The sequence below is a fragment of the Asparagus officinalis genome, chromosome 6 (assembly GCF_001876935.1).
Source record: "Asparagus officinalis chromosome 6, Aspof.V1, whole genome shotgun sequence".
Lineage (NCBI taxonomy): Eukaryota > Viridiplantae > Streptophyta > Magnoliopsida > Asparagales > Asparagaceae > Asparagus > Asparagus officinalis.
Genome location: NC_033799.1, coordinates 23,799,468 through 23,821,562, shown reverse-complemented (window position 1 = coordinate 23,821,562; position 22,095 = coordinate 23,799,468). Strand labels below are relative to the sequence as shown.

The 22,095-nt window shown below is 37.0% G+C and overlaps 1 pseudogene; it reads left to right on the top strand.

Moving 5' to 3' along the window:
* Positions 7,995–22,095, top strand: part of LOC109845916 — a 32,626-nt pseudogene continuing 18,525 nt past the window's right edge.

Below are 22,095 nucleotides of genomic sequence, written 5' to 3'. Positions count from 1 at the left end.
GAATTTCTTCCAACTCATTTATTTGGAGCAATCTGTTTTTACCTGCCGAGTCTGAGTCAAAATTCAACTGTTTTATTGCCCACATTGCTCGATGTTCCAATTCTACTGGTAGGTGGCAAGCTTTCCCAAATACTAATCTGTATGGTGACATCCCCAAATTGGCCTTAAAAGCTGTTCTATACGCCCATAGAGCATCACACAATTTTACAGACCAATCTTTTCTGTTATGATTAACTGTTTTTTCTAAGATTTGTTTGATCTGCCTGTTTGTGACCTCTACTTGTCCACTGGTTTGGGGGTGATAAGGAGTTGACAATTTGTGTGTGATTGAATATTTCCTCATCAAAGCCTCGAAAGAACGGTTACAGAAATGTGTACCGTTATCACTGATGATCGCTCGAGGTACTCCAAACCGGGCAAAAATGTTCTCTTTCAAAAACTTGACAACGACCTTGTTGTCATTAGTTTTGCAAGCTACCGCCTCAACCCATTTTGACATGTATTCAACGGCTACTAGAATGTAAACATTTCCAAAGGAATTTGGAAATGGTCCCATGAAATCGATACCCCACAGATCAAAAAGTTCAACGGATAAGATGGGTTGTAGGGGCATCATATTTCTTCTAGTGACCTTCCCTAAAAGCTGACAGCGGTTACAGGTTTTGCAAAACTCGAATGAATCCTTAAAGAGAGTGGGCCAATACAGCCCAGATTGAAGAACTTTTTCAGCTGTTTTTCTCGGGCAAAAGTGGCCCCCACAGGCTTGCTCATGACAGAAGGATAGAACACTCCTAGTTTCTTCTGTAGGAACACACCTCCTAAAGATCTGGTCAGGACAGTATTTGAACAGATATGGATCATCCCAGTAAAAGTATTTTACTTGGGAGAGAAAACGGGATCTATCCTGTTTGGACCAATGAGAAGGGATCTGGTTCATGACTATGTAGTTCACAATGTCGGCGAACCAGGGAACAGATTTGATTTCTAGGAGTTGTTCATCAGCCAACAGCAAAAACATGATTGACCAGCGGTTCTATCTCAAGTTCGTCATCAGAAAGCTCCTCAATCATTAAATCAGAGGCATTTGAATCAGACTCACACTCTCCCTCTTGTTGTTCACTGGATATTCCTTGAATAAAATTTACTTCCATGGGTTCATCAGATGGATCACTAGGCTGTCTCCCTAAATTAAAAATATTGAGGTCAACAGTCATATTCCCAAAAGATAATTTCATATGACCAGTTCTACAGTTTATCAAAGCATTTGAGGTGGCTAAGAACGGTCTTCCTAGAATGACGGGGATTTGACTTTTGAGATTAGAAACGGGCTGCGTTTCCAAGACAATAAAATCAACAGGGAAAATGAACTCTCCAACTTTAATCAGAACATCCTCTACCTCTCCTTTGGGAATTTTTACAGATCTATCAGCTAACTGTAGAGTGCATCTTGTCGGTTTAAGTTCTCCTACACCTAGCTGTTGATAGACTGAATAAGGAAGGAGGTTGACGCTGGCTCCCAAGTCTAGAAGTGCCTTATCAATGTGAGTGTTACCTATGACGCATGGAATTGTGGGACAACCAGGGTCCTTATATTTTAACGGCATTGGTTTTGAAAAGATTTCACTGAGGTTGGCAGCTAAGAAGACTTTCTTGGGGACATTGGTGGTTCTTTTCTTAGTGCATAAGTCCTTCAAGAACTTTGCATAAGAAGGGATTTGTTCGATTGCATCTAAGAGAGGGATGTTGATCTTGACCTGTTTAAACGTTTCTAGGATTTTCTCAACCTGCGGGGAGTTTTTCCTAGGTTTGAGTCTATCTGGAAAGGGGGCAACGGGCCTATACCTATCTAGACAAGGCTCAATCTCAAGTTCAGCGTTTTGGTCATCAGAAGGAATTGCTTCATCGAAAGGAGTGTTTTGAATGGGAGAAAGGGTTTGATCCGGTGGCATTCTAACCTGATTGTCTATTTGTTTTCCTGATCTCAGAGTGTGAATTACATTCAGTTGAGCTGGGTTGTTGGAACTGGATCCAGTGTCTTTAGGGTTTGCAACAGGTTGACTTGGAAATTTTCCTTTTTCTCTCTCACTCACGGCAGCGGCTAGTTGCCCAAGTTGGGTTTCTAACCGGGCTATGGCTTGTGTGTTCGAGTTGAGCACTTGGCCGGTGGTTTGCATGAATGAATTTAGAGTGGTGGATGATTGGGTCAACATGTTGGTAGTTTGTGTAGAAGCTTTGATCATAGCTTCTAAACCCTTTTCTAAGACACTTAAACGTTTGTCATGATCAAAATTTGAAGGATTTGTAGGCTGGTGAGGATGAGGATGTTGGTTTGAAAAGGGTGGGTTAGCAAAATTGTTCGGTGCGTTGAACGGGACAGTGTTTCCCCTCGGAAATTGTTGGTTTGACGCGGGAATAAAGTTTTGATTTCCATGAGAACTTTCTTGGTTCCAAGCAAAATTAGGATGATTTCTCCAACCTGGATTGTAGGTTGGAGAAAATGGATCATTTCTAATTCTAAACTTCCTACAAGAATTAAATTTACATCTTTAAGAAATAAAAACAAGAAAAAGAACTAATTAAAATAAAAAGAAAAGAAAAATCTAAACTATGAACAAGAAGTAAAGCTAATTACAAAGAAAATAAAAATCTAAGCTACAAAATAAATTGCAGAAATTAAATGCAAGAAAAATAAATCTACTCTACAAATTAAAGTGCAAAAAGAAATAAAAAAGACAAGAAAATAAATCTACACTACAAGCATGAATTTAAATCTAACTAATAAGCAATAATAAAGAAATTACTAAAAAGAAATAAAAGAGAAAAGAAATGCAAACCTTCAAATTGCTCTTCATCTCCATCCTCATCATTCAACAAAGAGGAGAAAGAACAAATTTAAAGAAGAAAAAATTATTATTATTAATTGAAACTAAAGTTACAATTTTTAGAAGGCCTTCTCAATTAAGAGTAGCCCTCCTCTCCAAAAGGAGTTTACAAAATTTTCACACCTCTAACCCCTCACTCTCTACCCCTATTTATAGTAAACATCAGTGAATGAGAACCATTGGATTAAAATATTATCCAAAAACAATAATTTTCAGCCTTAGATTCGTAACAAACTGCCCAGCGTATCGATGCAGGCATCGATACAGGCATCGATGCAGGCATCGCTTGTATCGATGCAGGCATCGATGCTTGTATCGATGCCGGCATCGATGCGGGCATCGATGCTGGCATCGATGCCTGCTCTTCTCCTGTTGCTGTCCGCAGAATTCCTCTTCTATTGACTTTTGGACTTGGATTTTGGGCTTTTGCTTGGGCTTTTGGCATTTCTTGGGCTTTTCTTCTTTTTCTTAGCTTGGGCTTTTGGATAATTTGGAAATTGATTTTCTGGTTTGACGCGGGAATAAAGTTTTGGTTTCCATGAGAATTTCCTTGGTTCCAAGCAAAATTGGGATGATTTCTCCAACCTGGATTGTAGGTTGGAGAAAATGGATCATTTCTAGGGCGCTGGAATGCAGCGTTCATCTGTTCTAAAGCATGGTTGTTTCCTAGAAGAGGACATTCCTCTGAAACGTGGGTAGGAGACTGACAGTTATGACATCCCGGGGCAGAAATATGATTGATTTGAGCCGGAGCTCGTTCCTTAACTTCTAAGGCTTCTAACCTCCGCATAATCGTCGCCATCTTCGCTTCAGACGCAATGTTTGACTCTAAGGAAAAACCACTAGACTTAGATTGGGAAACAGATGAAACCCTGTCATCACAGTTTTCCCACTGCATTGTTTTCTCGGATAGACTCTCTAGGAATTCCCAAGCTTCATCGGCGTTTTTTCTCATAAAATCTCCCTGACACATCGATTCTAAAGATGTTTTTGAAGAATAGTCCAATCCTTCATATATGACTTGGCACAATCGCCATTTTTCTAGACCATGATGAGGACATTGGATTAAAAGATCTTTAAATCGGTCAAAGTATTTCCAGAATGGCTCTCCCGGGACAATTTTGAAATTCTGAATGCTGTTCCTAAGCTTTACCGTTTTGTGAATAGGGAAAAATTTCTTGAGAAAAACGGTGACAAATTCCTCCCAAGTTGAGATAGAATTTATCGGTAAGCTGTACAGCCATTTTTTAGCTTTGTCCTTTAGAGCAAATGGAATAAATCTAAGCTTAATCGCATCTTCGGTTAATTCTCTCATTTTTATCATAATACATACTTCCTCAAATTCCGAGATAAATATATATGCATCTTCTGTTTCATTACCTAGGAATTTGGGAAGCATGTTAATGAAATGCGGTCTAAGCTCAAAATTTGCTCCATTTACTTCGGGGAGTCTTATGCAAGATGGAATTGCATTTCTGGTGGGGTAACACATATCCTGAAGAACTGGTTGATTTGCCATTTCTTGAATTGGTTCAACACGGATTAAGCGATGAAAATTAACCCGAACCCAAAATTGCATACACCAAAAAAAAATATTTTTTTTTAAAGAAAGAAAGAAAATTAGCTTTTTTTTTTTAAGGAAAGAAAGAAAATTAGTTTTTTTTTATATGAGAAGATAAAGAAAAAGAAAAATTCTAACTAAAACAAATCAAAGCAATCACTTTTCAATCAATTCTAACTCTAGGGTTTAGCCTAACTCCACTAGACCAGCTCCTAACCAAAAATTCCTACAGTGAAAAGATCAAAGTTTTACCCAGATAGTTAGCCAGGTAAGGATAGTACTAGAGGGTGATCAAAGATCAATTAAGTACCTCTTTCCTTGCGGAGCGCTTTACGCAACCCCTAAACCTTGCCTTAGACACCAACTATTCTGAGAAAACTTTAACCGTTCACTTAAGGAATTCTTGTTCCTTATTGAGCTCGAATCCTTAGGGGCCAACGTCTAATGAGTTTTAGAAGGCTTGGATTTGTGAAGTGAGGAATTAGTGATTTGTGGGCTAAGGAAAGGGTGATGAAATCCCTTACCTTATCTTGATTGGGGTTTTGCCCTTAAGAATGATTTAAGTGTGTGCCAAATCAAGTGCTACAATCACTTTGGTGAATTCCTACACTATATGAAATGCAACCCTAGAAATTAAAAGCGACTAAAAAGGATGATAAAAGAAAATCATTTTTTTTTAATTATGGTCAACAACAAGCAAATGTGAGAAGATGATTCATGTTTGAATTTATTATCTTGTTAGTTAATGTCCAAGTGAAAGATGAATTTTATTATGGTCAACAAAAATAAAAGGTTTTTTTTTTTAAATCCTAATTATCTCTAATTGTGAAGCTAGCTAAAGATGGTGGAATTGAAAACTAGAAAGAAGACTTACCCGAAAGCAATGCTCCAAATTCTTGATCTTCAATCCAAGATTTTCAAGCTCCAAGCGGTTCCTTCACAAGAAAAATACACAAGTTAAAGAATCAAGTTAATAAAATCCTATTTTAGCACCTTCCCCGGCAACGGCGCCAAAAACTTGATGCGGCATAATTATGTACCAAAATTGCAAGTGCACAATTTATCAAGTTATAGTATAAAAAGATTCGATCCCACGAGGAAGGTGATTTTAAGATATTATTAGAAATGATTCTTATCTTTTTGTGCGTGACAAATAGGACTAAAGAATAAGTGTGATTGTGATGAGGGGTTGTTTTGATTTATGTGCAAGAGATAATAAATTGAATTTTTAAGAAGAAAGAATCAAAGAATAAATGAAATCACAAGGAAAGAAATATGAATTAATAAAATCAAGAAATAAAACCAAAAATGAAAAGAAAATTTAAGAAAGTTAAGATGAAGGATTCAAAAGAGGTAAGAAATCTAGAATATAATCCACTAACCAATTTCAATTACAAAATATAAACTATTCTCTTTTTATCATATTTCAACTTAGATTTATTAAGCATAGATTAGCAAACCATTTAAGAAAAGTGTAACCTATCAAATTATCATCTAAGTTAAAATTACTATTCATGATAAGAACAACAACATGATAATAATCCTAGAATTCATAAGCATAACCTATCAAACCATTTAAGATAAGCATAGATTATCAAATTCTTCTTCTACCGATTAGTTCTCTAGTTGATTATCCTAAACATGAACATTTTAAGTACAAGAGAATAATTCATACAATATAAAGGAAATTAGACTAGTTTCATATAATTCTAAACTTCCTACAAGAATTAAATTCACATCTTTAAGAAATAAAAACAAGAAAAAGAACTAATTACAAAAATAAAAAGAAAAGAAAAATCTAAACTATGAACAAGAAATAAATCTAATTACAAAGAAAATAAAAATCTAAACTACAAAATAAATTGCAGAAATTAAATGCAAGAAAAATAAATCTACTCTACAAATTAAAGTGCAAAAAGAAATAAAAAAGACAAGAAAATAAATCTACACTACAAGCATGAATTTAAATCTAACTAATAAGCAATAATAAAGAAATTACTAAAAAGAAATAAAAGAGAAAAGAAATGCAAACCTTCAAATTGCTCTTCATCTCCATCCTCATCATTCAACAAGAGGAGAAAGAACAAATTTAAAGAGGAAAAAATTATTTTTATTAATTGCAACTAAAGTTACAATTTTTGGAAGGCCTTCTCAATTAAGAGTAGCCCTCCTCTCCAAAAGGAGTTTACAAAATTTTCACACCTCTAACCCCTCACTCTCTACCCCTAAAATTAAATACAAGAAAAATAAATCTACTCTACAAATTAAAGTGCAAAAGAAATAAAAAAGACAAGAAAATAAATCTACACTACAAGCATGAATTTAAATCTAACTAATAAGCAATAATAAAGAAATTACTAAAAAGAAATAAAAGAGAAAAGAAATGCAAACCTTCAAATTGCTCTTCATCCCCATCCTCATCATTCAACAAAGAGGAGAAAAGAAAATTTAAAGAGGAGAAAAATTATTATTATTAATTACAACTAAAGTTATAATTTTTAGAAGGCCTTCTCAATTAAGAGTAGCCCTCCTCTCCAAAAGGAGTTTACAAAATTTTCACACCCTTAACCCCTCACTCTCTACCCCTATTTATAGTAATCTTTAATGAATATGAGCCATTGGATTTGTCTTGAGCCCCAAGCAACAATGTCCACCTTTGATTTATTTGATTTTCAAAAGAAAATCAAAATCCAATTCTTGAGCCCATTTAAAATCCTATCGATGCCGGCATCGATGCGGGCATCGATGCTGGCATCGATGCCTGCTCTTCTCCTGTTGCTGTCCGCAGAATTCCTCTTCTATTGACTTTTGGACTTGGATTTTGGGCTTTTGCTTGGGCTTTTGGCATTTCTTGGGCTTTTCTTCTTTTTCTTAGCTTGGGCTTTTGGATAATTTGGAAATTGATTTTCCAATTGGCTTCATTTCTTCATTTAATCAACGGGTTTTTGAGAGACGGGAGTTTGAAGTTTATTCTTCATTAACCTGAAATTAAACATAAAAACAGTTATTAGTGGTATATTTATTCATATAAAATAGATAATGAGGGTATAAAACTGTAATAAAATATGATTATCAGGGAAACCCTAGGGCGGTCGGTCTATGCGCTCCAGGAGGAAAAAAGTGATTCAGAATAAACTTATAATTGACATTAAAGGAGCAAAAAAGTGATTCAGAATAAACTTATAAACAAAGTGAGCTGTTTACGAGAGGGAATATTTTGGTATAGAGCAAAAAACTTTTAGTAAATAATAAATATCATATGCTATAGGTCACTTTTTTATTCTTCTTCTGGATTTGTAATGTAGGGCTTCCACTGTTGTATTTTGAATTTTAGGTTTTTAATTTTTTTAAATAAATTAAGATGATCCTTTGGCAATCCCTAATTTATAGTGAGCTGTATTCAATCCAATAATTGAGCTTATGAATCTTCAATGCTGATTAAGTTTGATCCGGAATGATCTAATTTTTTTGGTGATCCTTTTTCTTTAATTTTCCTCATATTTGAACAACTTGTTGAATATGTTTTGGCTGTGTGAACTTTAATGATTTAGATGGAGCACCATCATGAAGAGGAGGTTGTTGATCTTGAGTCTTTTAGCATTATGGCTCTATCACCTTTAGATGGCCCATATTTGCAGAAAGTCAAGGATTTGCACCCATTCTTTAGTGAATATGGGTTAATCCGTTATCGTGTAATGGTCGAGGTAACTTTCATTAAATTATCCTATAAGAATACATATTTAATTAGTGCTTTTTTATTTAACACTAGTGCACAGTGTTAGTCTTACATTATGTTTTTTTAAGAATAATGGTTTCATATTTAAATGTAGATTATACAATCGTTTTTGTAGCGAATGATAAAGAAATGTCTCTGGTAAAGCATTAAGAAACTGTGGTTGTTGATTGGATATCCTTGTTCGTCTGGCATACAAATCATAATATGTCTCAGGTATTTAGATAAAAGGTTTAAAGCCTTAGTTAGCTCAAAAGGTTTAAAGTTGTGCCTAAAATGTTCTGTGAACCGTTGGGATATTTATATTTGATATGCATATCTGACAATAGTACCCCTCTTCTAATAAATTTGCATATGATGTAGTATTAGCAGTTTCTGTATGAGTCCATCGAACATTGTTTATTTAGGTCATGCTTATTAGTGTGCTTTCTTTTACAATTTGACAAAATGTCCAGCCTCTACTTTGATATAGGTAGCAGTCTTCATTAAAAATTATCATAGTGTAGTCATGTCTTGGGTAATGGAGAAAGAGGTAACTTACAAGTAAAAAAGGTTTACCTCTTTCTCCATTACCCATCATGATCTGACAAAGCTAGCCACTATAGTTATTTTCATGTTGGCTACTTAGTGCAAAATGCTAATCTGAAGCGATTATTTTTTATGTAAAATGGTTGCTAAAATTATTAGAAATACCTGAAATCAAGGAGGTTCAAAGCTTTAGCGAGAATGCCAAGTCTTATTTAGAAAGTATAGTTAGTGGTTTCAGCAAAGCTGATGCTCTAGAAGTGAAAAAGATTGAAAAAGTAACTAACCACGATGTTAAGGCAGTGGAATGCTTCTTGAAACAGAAATATCAATCCAATGCTGAAATTGCTGAGGTGAGTTTTGTTAGCCTCATGTTTTGATGATGTTTTACAACCACTATTATCGCTACTAATTGCTTATTGAGTGAAAATGTAGTGAATACATATATCAAGCATGTTAGTGCCATTTATGGAGGATTGGACGGAATATGCTCTATAACGATGATATGCAAAGGAGGAGGAGGCATAGTGATGAAGCAATGTTATTTCAAGAATAACAAATTCATATAGAAGCTTCATCCAAACTCAAGCTATATCAAGACTCAAGAATTGTATTCTATGTGAGGATATTAGCTAGTTTCAAGACTCAAGAATTGTATTCTATGTGAGGATATTAGCTAGTTTTTATTTTCTCTCTAGTGCTAGAATGTAGGCAAAGAGTTATCGATTTCACTTGAAGCTATTAGGATATCACACACACGTTTTTATACTTATGTTTTTAAGCGTTTTTCATAAAATACTATTTCTCACAAGTATGAGAACTTATTTGCAAAATTCCTTTTCTAAACAATTTGTTTTTAGTATTAAAAACATTTTACAAAGTTTCACAATTTTTAGAAGTCAAATGAATATTTTACAAATTGTTAAAGTGTGTCAAAATCAGTATTTTGGAATGTATCAGAATGCGGTCGACCGGACCGGTCGACTGCACCTGTGTTCATTCGTCAGTGGGCAGCAGAGAGTTTGTCGGTCGACCGTCGCGGTCGACCGATAACTCAAAATTTCCATCGGTCGACCGGACCGGTCGACCGAAGAAGTCTCTGCTTGATTTCTCGTTTTCAGATCTGGCTCGCGATCGACCGAAATTTCGATCCGTCGACCGGTCTTTTTCAACGGTCTTTAGCCTGGGTCGCTGTGCCAACTGTACACGATCTTTGGCATAGTCTGCTAGAAGATTGTTTCTTCTTTGGGGAGATTAGGTTATGATTTTGAAATAGGTGGTTTCTCCTATTTAAACCCATACCCTTCTTCTTCTTCAGTGTCCCAGCCTTTGAAAAAACCAAAGAAGTTGTTTTTCCTGTGTAATATTTTCAAAACCTATTTCTCTGAGTTTTTGTGTGTGTTCACTTCCCAGCTTCAGTGTGTTCTTTCTCTTTGCCATAGGTACGTTGTAAAGAGAGAGTCTTGCACCATTTCTACTATCTTGTGAGTGTGATCTTGTATAGATCAACTGTGAGGGAGTGTGATCTAGTGAGATCAACTGTGTAGTGTGAGATCATGAGGGGATCGCTGTGTAGACGAAGTTCCAGCTTCTAAACCGGGTTGTGTAGTGGATTTCTCCTCGAGAGTGGGGAGCGGGGACGTAGGTCAGCGGACCGAACCTCGTTAACACATCGCGCGTCAAAGGATAACGATTCCTAACCCTATCTCCTCTACTTTGATTGCATTAGAATATTGTGGTTTGCTTGCCTTAATTTTTATTGCATAATTATAGCCTCTTGACCCTAATCACCCCCCCTCTAGGGTCCAACAATTGGTATCAGAGCCTTGGTCTCTATATTAGTTTTTGGTTTAATCGCCTTAGAGAAAAGATCTAATAGAGGCTTCTTCGAATATGCATATGTTAGAAGGACAAACCACCACTAGTCCACCACTCTTCACCAGAGGTAATTTTGCTTATTGGAAGGCTAGGATGAGAATCTACCTTCGTTGCATTGATCTTGACATCATAGAGCTCATAAAAAAGAAATATGTAGAGAAGTCCAAAGTCGAGAACATGACCGATGGAGAAAGGCACCAAGCCAATCTCAATGCTAAGGCCATGAACGCCTTAATTTGTGGTCTTTCCCCCAATGAATACAATAGAGTTTCCACGTGTGCAACCGCATACGAAATTTGGGTAAAATTATGTGTCACACATGAAGGAACCCCCCAAGTTAAGGAATCTAAGATTAGTGGGCTTATGCATGATTATGAGCTTTTTAAAATGCTTCCTAATGAATCCATTGATGCTATGTTTTCCCATTTTACTAATATCATTAATGAATTACATGGTCTTGACAAATATTTGTCTATTCAAGAGATGAACTACAAGATACTTCGCTCTTTGACTCCGGCATGGAAACCCAAAGCTATGGCCATTGAGGAAGCTCATGACCTTACTACTCTAGCTCTCGATAGCCGCATCGGGAAGCTCAAGGTCCATGAGAAGAAGCTCAAGGGGAAGGAAAAGGAGGAAGTGCCATCACGGGAAGTTGAGGAGCCATCACCAAAGTTGAAGACCATAGCTCTCAAAGAATCTAGTGATAACTCACTCCTCTTCGTCATCGGATAGGGAAGTTGATTTTTCTAGAGAAGTGGCTCATCTCTCTAGAAGAATCTCTAGACTCATAAAAATGAACAAGAAATTTAACCCCCGATCTAACAATAAATTTTTCTCACGTGTAGGTAAATGTTTTGAGTGCAATGAACCGGGCCAAATCGCTAAGGATTGCCCCAAGATCAAGGAGAAGTACATGAAGTACAAGAAGAAGAAGGCTATGTATGCCGGATGGGAAGAATTCGAACCAAGTGATTCGGATAGTAATGAAGAAGGAGCCAAACTTGCTCTTCATGACCCCAACATTTGTTTCATGGCAAATGAACATGAGGTAATATCCGAGGCCGAAAGTGAATCTTTCTATATGCAATGTGACATAGCTATGGCTTTAGAAGAATTGAACTTTGAATTTAAAAGTGAATCTTTCTACATGCAATGTGACATAGCTACGGCCTTAGAAGAATTGAACTTTGAATTTAAGAGAACGTCTAAAGAATATTCTTCTTTTAAAAAGTTGCATGCTTCTTGTGATATTAAGCTAGAACAATTAACAACCTCTCTTGCACTATAAGATGAATTGCTAGGAGATCTCGATTTCGAGAATAAGCAATTAGGATCAAAGATTGAAAGACTAGAAATTGAGAGTGGTAGGACTAGACCCACTCATGCTTATGCTAACTATGATCACCATGGTAGAAATAGGTTTCATGGCTCTCACACCCATACATACAAAAGAAATTTTGTGTGCACATATTGTATGAAACATGGACACATTTCTGCTCATTGTAGGATTAAAGACAACCATGATTTTTATGGAATGATATGGGTACCCAAGGGTACCAAGACTACTAACCACCAAGGACCCAAGACTTGGGTACCTAAAGCTACTATATCTTCATCTTCTTCTTTTATAGGGAACATTACGGCAACGACGTAAGGAGATGTGGTACCTTGATAGTGGTTTGCTTGCCTTAATTTTTATTGCATAATTATAGCCTCTTGACCCTAATCACCCCCCCTCTAGGGTCCAACAATTGGTATAAGAGCCTTGGTCTCTATATTAGTTTTTGGTTTAATCGCCTTAGAGAAAAGATCTAATAGAGGCTTCTTCGAATATGCATATGTTAGAAGGACAACCCACCACTAGGCCACCCCTCTTCACCAGAGGTAATTTTGCTTATTGGAAGGCTAGGATGAGAATCTACCTTCGTTGCATTGATCTTGACATCCTAGAGCTCATAGAAAAGAAATATGTAGAGAAGTCCAAAGTCGGGAACATGACCGATGGAGAAAGGCACCAAGCCAATCTCAATGCTAAGGCCATGAACGCCTTAATTTGTGGTCTTTCCCCCAATGAATACAATAGAGTTTCCACGTGTGCAACTGCATACGAAATTTGGGTAAAATTATGTATCACACATGAAGGAACCCCCCAAGTTAAGGTATCTAAGATTAGTGGGCTTATGCATGATTATGAGCTTTTTAAAATGCTTCCTAATGAATCCATTGATGCTATGTTTTCCCGTTTTACTAATATCATTAATGAATTACATGGTCTTGACAAACATTTGTCTATTCAAGAGATGAACTACAAGATACTTCGCTCTTTGACTCCGGCATGGAAACCCAAAGCTACGGCCATTGAGGAAGCTCATGACCTTACTACTCTAGCTCTCGATAGCCGCATCGGGAAGCTCAAGGTCCATGAGAAGAAGCTCAAGGGGAAGGAAAAGGAGGAAGTGCCATCACGGGAAGTTGAGGAGCCATCACCAAAGTTGAAGACCATAGCTCTCAAAGGAGCTAGTGATAACTCCTCTTCGTCATCGGATAGTGAAGTTGATTTTTCTAGAGAAGTGGCTCATCTCTCTAGAAGAATCTCTAGACTCATAAAAATAAACAAGAAATTTAACCCTCGATCTAACAACAAGTTTTCCTCTCATGTAGGTAAATATTTTGAGTGCAATGAACCGGGCCACATCGCTAAGGATTGCCCCAAGCTCAAGGAAAAGTACATGAAGTACAAGTGATATTAAGCTAGAACAATTAACAACCTCTCTTGCACTAAAAGATGAATTGCTAGGAGATCTCGATTTCGAGAATAAGCAATTAAGATCCAAGATTGAAAAACTAGAAATTGAGAGTGGTAGGATTAGACCCACTCATGCTTATGCTAATTATCATCATCATGAGAGAAATAGATTTCATAGATCTCACACCCATACATACAAAAGAAATTTTGTGTGCACATATTGTATGAAACATGGACACATTTCTGCTCATTGTAGGATTAAAGACAACCATGATTTTTATGCAATGATATGGGTACCCAAGGGTACCAAGACTACTAACCACCAAGGACCCAAGACTTGGGTACCTAAAGCTACTATATCTTCATCTTCATCTTTTATAGGGAACATTACGGCAACGACGTAAGGAGATGTGGTACTTTGATAGTGGTTGCTCACATCATATGTCTATTTAGTAAATGGTTTGAATCATAATCTTCTTAGCATTAGCCAATTGAGTGATAAAGGTTTTGATATTTCCTTTAAACCGGATAAATGCATCATTAGTATGGATGGAAAAATTATTTTTATTGCTAATCGCAAAGCTACTGTATACATTTTTGAGATGAATGAACTAGAGAATCAAGATGTGAAGTTCCTTGCGGCAATTGATGAAAACCCTTGGATTTGGCATAAGAGACTTGGACATGCAAATATGGAGTTAATATAAAAATTGTCTAAGAGAAATCTTGTAAAAGGGTTACCTAGCTTGCATTTCATCAAAGATACCATATGTGAGGATTGTGCTAGAGGTAAACAAACAAAATCTTCTTTCAAATCCATCAATGAGGTATCGACTTCTAAACCTTTGCAATTACTTCATCTTGATTTGTTTGGTCCTATGCGTGTTACCTCTCTTGGAGGCAAACACTATGTTTTTGTGATTATTAATGATTTTTCTCGTTTTACATGGACAATATTTCTTGCAAAGAAAAATGAATGTTTTGAAGAATTTGCTAATCATGTCAAAAGAATTGAAAATGAAAAATATTTGAAAGTTATTAAAATAAGAAGTGATCATGGTGGTGAATTTCAAAATGAATTTTTCTATGATTTTTGTGCTCATCATGGTATAACACATATGTTTTCCGCTCCTATAACACCACAACAAAATAGTGTTGTTGAACAGAAAAATCGCACCATACAAGAGATGGCACGCACTATGCTAAACTTTTTTGATTTGCCAAAATATTTTTGGGCGGAAGCCGTCAATACGGCTTGCCATGTTTTAAATCGTGTTTTGATTAGACCAAAACTTAAGAAAACTCCTTATGAACTTTTTTATGGAAAACCTCCTTTTATTGGTTATTTTCGTAACTTTGGTTGCAAATGTTTTATTTTAAATATAAAAGATCACCATGATAAATTTGATTCCAAAATTAATATTGGTATTTTTTTGGGTTATGCACCTCGAAGTAAGGCTTATAGGGTCTTCAATAAATGAAGTCTCGTTGTTGAAGAATCTATAAACATTACTTTTGATAAGACTAATGTTGGTTCTCAAGTTGTTTTACCTAGGAAAGATGATGATGATGATGTTGAGGGAGGATTGGACTTTTTACAAATCAATGATACTCCCTCTATAGAAGCTCAAAAGGATGTGGATAGCTCCAATGCTCATGAACAAGTTGAACTTCCTAAAGCTTGGAAATTCGCATCAAACCATCCAAAGGAACAAATTATTGGGAGCCCTTCACAAGGAGTTATTACTCGCTTAAAAGCTTTGAGTGAGTGTGGTAATGTTGCATTCTTATCTCAACCAGAATCTAAAAAGATTAATGATACCTTAAATGATGAATTTTGGGTTTTGGCAATGCATGAAGAACTAAATAATTTTCAAAGAAATGATGTTTGGAAATTAGTTCCTAGACCTAACAATGCTAGTGTTATTGGTACTAAATGGGTTTTTAGAAACAAACTTGATGAACATGGTATTGTTACTAGAAATAAAGCTCGTTTGGTTGCCCAAGGATACAATCAAGAGGAGGGCATAGACTATGATGAAACCTTTGCACCGGTTGTAAGGTTGGAATCTATTAGGATGTTTTTGGTATTTGCTAGCTTTAAAAATTTTAAATTATTTCAAATGGATGTTAAAAGTACCTTTTAAATGGTTTTATAGAAGAGGAAGTATATGTTGAGCAACCCCCCTGTTTCATAGATCATAGTTTACCTAATCATGTTTACCGGGTTCAAAAAGCTTTATATGGGTTGAAACAAGCTCCCAGAGATTGGTATGCTCGTCTCTCTAGTTTTCTTGTTAAAAATAGTTTTTCAAAAGGAACAATTGATAACACTCTTTTTGTGAGAAAAAGGAAAAATGATTTCATTTTAGTTCAAATATATGTGGATGATATCATTTTCGGTGCGACTAATGAATCTTTGTGCAAGGAATTCTCTAAAGTTATGCAGGATCACTTTGAGATGGCTATGATGGGAGAGCTTACATTCTTTCTCGGGCTCCAAGTCAAGCAAACTAAGGATGGGATATTCATTTTACAAAGCAAGTATGCGAAGGAATTGGTGAAGAAATTCGATTTGGAAAATTCTAAGCATGCGCCTACTCCTATAAGTACTAGTGTTAAGCTTGATGCGGATAAGAGTGGTGAAGATGTGGACCAAAAACTATACCGAGGTATGATAGGTAATCTTTTTTATCTCACCGCTAGTAGACCCGATATCATGTTTAGTGTGTGTGCATGTGCACGTTTTCAAGCATCTCCTAAAGCATCTCATTTAATTGCGGTTAAAAGGATCATTAAGTATGTTAATGGAACTTTTAATCTTGGTTTATTTTATCCAAAAAGCACCTCTTTTGATTTATATGGTTTTTGTGATACCGACTTTGTCAGATGTAAGGTAGATCGCAAGAGTACTAGTAGAACATGCCAATTCTTAGGTAATTCACTTGTTTCTTGGGCTTCCAAGAAACAAAATTGTGTTGCATTGTCCACTACGGAAGTGAAATATATTGCCGCCGGCTTATGTTGTGCTCAAGTTTTATGGATGAAACAAAGCTTAGTTGACTATGATTTGCATTTTCAAAACATGAAAATCTTTTGTGATATCACAAGTGCTATCAATATTTCAAAAAATTTGGTTTTGCATTCTAGAACCAAGCATATTGATGTGCGCCATCATTTCTTATGCGATCATGTAGAGAGACAAGATGTATCCCTAGTATTTGTTGACACAAAATCTCAATTAGCGGATATATTTACTAAGCCTCTTGGAGAGGATGATTTTTATCGCATAAGAAATGGCTTGGGCTTATGCACTATGTGAAAGTTCTAAATTGCTTGCTTGTTTAGTTGCATTTTTCATTTCTCTTTACCCCATTTTTTATGGTGACAAAGGGGGAGAGAAATCTCCTCATTTGTTGCATATACTTAGGGGGAGCTCATAGATAGGGGGAGCACCTATCTATAAGCTATATTTATTTTTGCTCTTATATAATGGTTGGTTATCATCATTAAAAAGGGGGAGATTGTTAGCCTCATGTTTTGATGATGTTTTACAACCACCATTATCGGTACTAATTGCTTATTAAGTGAAAATGTAGTGAATACATATATCAAGCATGTTAGTGCCATTTATGGAGGATTGGATGGAATATACGCTACAACGATGATATCCAAAGGAGGAGGAGGCATAGTGATGAAGCAATGTTATTTCAAGAACAACAAATTCATATAGAAGCTTCATCCAAACTCAATCTATATCAAGACTCAAGAATTGCATTCTATATGAGGATATTGGCTAGTTTTTATTTTCTCTCTAGTGCTAGAATGTAGGCAAAGAGTTATCGATTTCACTTGAAGCTATTGGGATATCACACACACGTTTTCATACTTATGTTTTTAAGCGTTTTTCATAAAATACTATTTCTCATAAGTATGAGGACTTATTTGCAAAATTCCTTTTCTAAACAATTTGTTTTTAGTATTAAAAACATTTTACAAAGTTTCATAATTTTCAGAAGTCAAATGAATATTTTACAAATTGTTAAAGTGTGTCAAAATCAGTATTTTGGAATGTATCAGAATGCGGTCGACCGGACCGGTCGACCGCACCTGTGTTCATTCGTCAGTGGGCAGCAGAGAGTTTGTCGGTCGACCGCCACGGTCGATCGATAACTCAAAATTTCCATCGGTCGACCGGACCGGTCGACCGAAGAAGTCTCTGCTTGAATTCTCGTTTTCAGATCTGGCTCGCGATCGACCGAAATTTCGGTCGGTCGACCGACGGACTTTTTCAACGGTCTTTAGCCTGGGTCACTGTGCTAACTGTACACGATCTTTGGCACAGTCTGCTGGAAGATTGTTTCTTCTTTGGGGAGATTTGGTTATGATTTTGAAATAGGTGGTTTCTCCTATTTAAACACATACCCTTCTCCTTCCTCAGTGTCCCAGCCTTTGTAAAAACCAGAGAAGTTGTTTTTCCTGTGCAATATTTTCAAAACCTGTTTCTCTGAGTTTTTGTGTGTGTTCACTTCCCAGCTTCAGTGTGTTCTTTCTCTTTGCCATAGGGACGTTGTAAAGAGAGAGTCTTGCACCATTTCTACTATCTTGTGAGTGTGATCTTGTATAGATCAACTGTGAGGGAGTGTGATCTAGTGAGATCAACTGTGTAGTGTGAGATCATGAGGGGATCGCTGTGTAGACTAAGTTCTGGCTTCCAAACCGGGTTGTGTAGTGGATTTCTCCTCGAGAGTGGGGAGCGGGGATGTAGGTCAGCGGACCGAACCTCGTTAACACATCGCGCATCAAAGGATAACGATTCCTAACCCTATCTCCTCTACTTTGATTACATTAGAATATTATGGTTTGCTTGCCTTAATTTTTATTGCATAATTATAGCCTCTTGACCCTAATCACCCCCCCTCTAGGGTCCAACAAGTTTTTGATGTTCCTTGTTGTGAGTACTCTATGCTTCCTCTTTTTATAACTATGAAGAACTGTGGTTTCAAAGATTTCATTTGATGCTTAATATTTGACATCAGATTCTACAAAATTCTTTTTTAGGTACTGGAGTTTTTCCATTTTGCTTGTACATCAGAGGATATAAATAATTTAGCCCATGCATTGGCACTGAAGGAAGCATTCAACACTATCATATTTCCTGTGATGATTGAGTTGTTGAATGCAATATGCAAATTAGCGTAGGAAAATGCTCATATCTCCATGTTGTCTCACACTCATGGACAGGTATTTTCAGTTCTAGATGAGAGGCAAGTCTTGTTATAACGGAATACCAACTTTTTATTGATTAGATGTTATCTAAAAAAATTTTAATGCTATATAAGCATAATTGAAAATCTTATATTTCCCTTTTATTTGTGTTTACACATAGAAGGACATAGTTTATTGTATATATTGATTTAAAAAAAAGAATCAGAAGCTATTAGACTAAGAAAATGCAGAGAATGCTTCAAGGAAAAAGAAAAATTCTTTTTCATTTCCATGAACTAATTTATTTAGCAATCCTAAATTCTTAATGAAATTTATCCCAAATGGAGAAGGGATGCAACAGACAAGAGCACGTTTAGAGAAGTGGGAGTACTCAAAGAAAAATAAAGTACTCTTGGGTTTAAAACGTTAAACTTAATCTAAGGTACACAGGGTAATATTCCACTAAGAATTTTTCCCTAATGTCCTGGTGGTGGATTTTTTTTGGTTGAAATAACTCAAAGATTTCTGGCTGGTCATTTCGGTGAAATTTTTTTTATACAAAAGTAAGCTTTTTTTAGGGGGGCTTATATAGAAATAATTAAATAATGATTACATGCTGAAAGTCAGGAATTTTCTACATGAGGCTAATACATCATGAATAATTACTGGTTTGATAAAGATTATACTGTCTATCTTCGTTCATATATGTTTGCAGGACATGTTCTACATTCCTTTCTTCATGAGTTTTTAGCTTGATGCTATGAAATAAATTGAATAGAACCTTTTCAATCTAAAGGTTAAAAATAATATAATCATGTCTTCGTTTCTTATTTAGTCCTACATCAGAAAATGAGTGTGAAGTTAAGTTGCTTAAATAGGTATGCCCACAGCTAGTTAGTTTTGGCAGTGGGTTGAGCCAAACGTGTTACACTTGGTGGGTCCCATGGCTTGTACTGCACTAATGGGCCCAACGGCCCAGGGCGTGACAAATTGTATCATAGCAGTTGCGAGTCAGAAGTATGGAGCTAAGTGCTATGTGGGGGTAAGTGCTATATTGCGTGAGTGCGGTGGGAGCCACCTCTAGATTGCACATAACCTAGTGATACCGGGATGTGCTAATTGTCATGTCATGATAAGGACGTCACATATTTAAGGTGGGGTGTGTAGCAAATCGTACCTGAGATCGAAGCTCGCCTTCGATGGCGAAGTTGAGGAGGCGAGGAAGATCACCTGTAGAGGTCGATGGTGAAGTTGAGGAGGCGAGGAAAGTCACCTGTTCGAGATCGCAGGCGAAGTGTGTGGCGAGGTCGCGCTTGGGAGGCGAGCGGTTCTCGCCTACTACGTGTATCGAACTCGCCTGTAGCGGATATCACATGTTGATGTCGCCCTCCCCCATGATCTCACCTACAGCAGAGTGAACTTCGCCTATGCATGGTTGGAGCTAGCTGGAGTGTAGCTAGAGCGCATAGACCGACCTCCCTAGGGTTTCCCTATAAAAGGGAAACCTTATTCGTGCGCGAATTAGTGAGCGCGAGAGCAGAGAGAGAAGAAGAGATTGGCGGCGGCAATTTCTTGAGCTTCCGTTCTCTCTGCAGTTTGGGAAATTTTTGATTTTTATTCCCTTTTGTCCCTGTTCTCATTTACTATTGAGAAGGAGTTGGTGAATATTAATTGGGGAAGTTATTGTAATAGAGAGAGAGTGTTTGAGCATTGATTTTAGATTTAAATCAATTGCTATTTGTTTGAGAGATCTCAAGTTTGAGATCCACTCTCTTATTTGTAATTTCTTGTTATTAATAAGAAATTATTGTGCCGCTCCCATGGACATAGGTAGATTTGCCAAACCACGTAAAATCTGTTATCTTGCATTTGTGTTACTTGTTTGGTTGTTGATAAGTATTCCAATTTCCTTTGTATTTGTGTGCCTTCGGTTTCGCTGCGCACAACAAGTGCTATCAGAGCTCTGGGTTTGACTTGGTGTTCGATTTAGAGAAGAAAGCTAGGGCTTGGATTCTCATTTGAAGAGATTGGATTATCAACATGGGTGAAACAAGTACATCGGGATCGTCTCTTTAAAAGGTGATACAAGGGTTGAGCGTTAATAATACAAAAACTGATGCTTAATAATTTGATGGTAAGACAAGTTTCAGTTTGTGAAGGTGTCAAGTGATGGATGCATTAGACGCCCAAAATTTGGAGGAGACTCTTGAGTTACAAGAGAAACCTGAAGACATGGAGGATAAGATTTGGAAGAAAATAAATAGTAGAGCGTGTGGGGTTATTCGATCATGTTCGATGCTGGATTTGATCTATGATGTGATGAACGAGACGTCGGTGAAACGGTTGTGGGAAACCCTCAATGAGAAGTATCTTACGAAGAGCATTGAGAATCGGTTTCACTTGAAGAAGAGGTTTTACCAATTCAAGATGAAGAGGGGAGTTTCCATTAGAGAACATGTCAATAACTTCACAAAATTGATATCAGATATGGCTAATGTGGATATCATGGTAGAGCATGAAGATAAGGTGATATTGTTACTATGTTCATTGCCAGAGGATGATTTCGGTACATTTGTCCTTATGATGATCAATGGTAGAACCACTGTCCTCTAAAAGGTGACCTCAGCATTGGTGAACTATGAGTTGAGGAAGAGAGATAGTGAACCCTTCGAGAAGGCATCGGGAGATGCATTGGCAGTGAGAGGCCGTAGTCCAAACCTCCGTCCATTTAATCACTCCAAGTCGAAGCAAGGAGGTGGCTATGAGAGTGTTGGTAGGAATCAATGTTGCTTCTGTAAAGAAGAGGGACATTGGGAGATCGACTGCCCAAAGTTGAAGGACAGAGTCGGGAAGAATAAGGGGAAAGCCGTACAGGCTTTAGAAGTGAATATTGCCAAATCTAGTGATGATAATTCAGATTAATATCCTTCGGGCTATTCATGCCCAGCATTACCGTCAGTTTGTTATGTCGACACTACGGAGTGGATATTGGATTCAGGTGCTACATACCATATTTACCCAAGAAGGGATTAGTTCTCCAGCTTAGAGGAGTTTGAAAGAGGGGATGTCATGCTCATGGGTAATGACCACGTATGCCCTATCGGTGGTATTGGTACAGTCCGGATCAGGATGTGTGACGTGGTGACTAGGGAGTTGAAGGAAGTGAGATTCGTTCCTCAATTGACGAAGAATATCATTTCACTTGGAACTTTGGAGGCAACTGGCTATAGGGTGATCTTGGATAATGCAACCCTGAAGGTCACAAAGGGGTCCATGGTTGTGATGCTAGGTGTCAGGGAAAACAAACTTTAGTACTTGAAGGGCAAAACAGTAACAGGGGGTCTGGCAGCTTCGATTACCACAGAGAAAGATACTACCAGCTTATGTCATATGAGATTAGGACACACTGGTGATAAGTCCCTATAAGTATTGGTGAAACAGGGGCTATTGAAGGGTGTAAAGACCTGCAAGATGGAGCTGTGTGAACATTGCATACTTGGGAAGAAGACAAAAGTGAAATTCGGCACCGCAATTCACAATACCCAAGGTATATTGGATT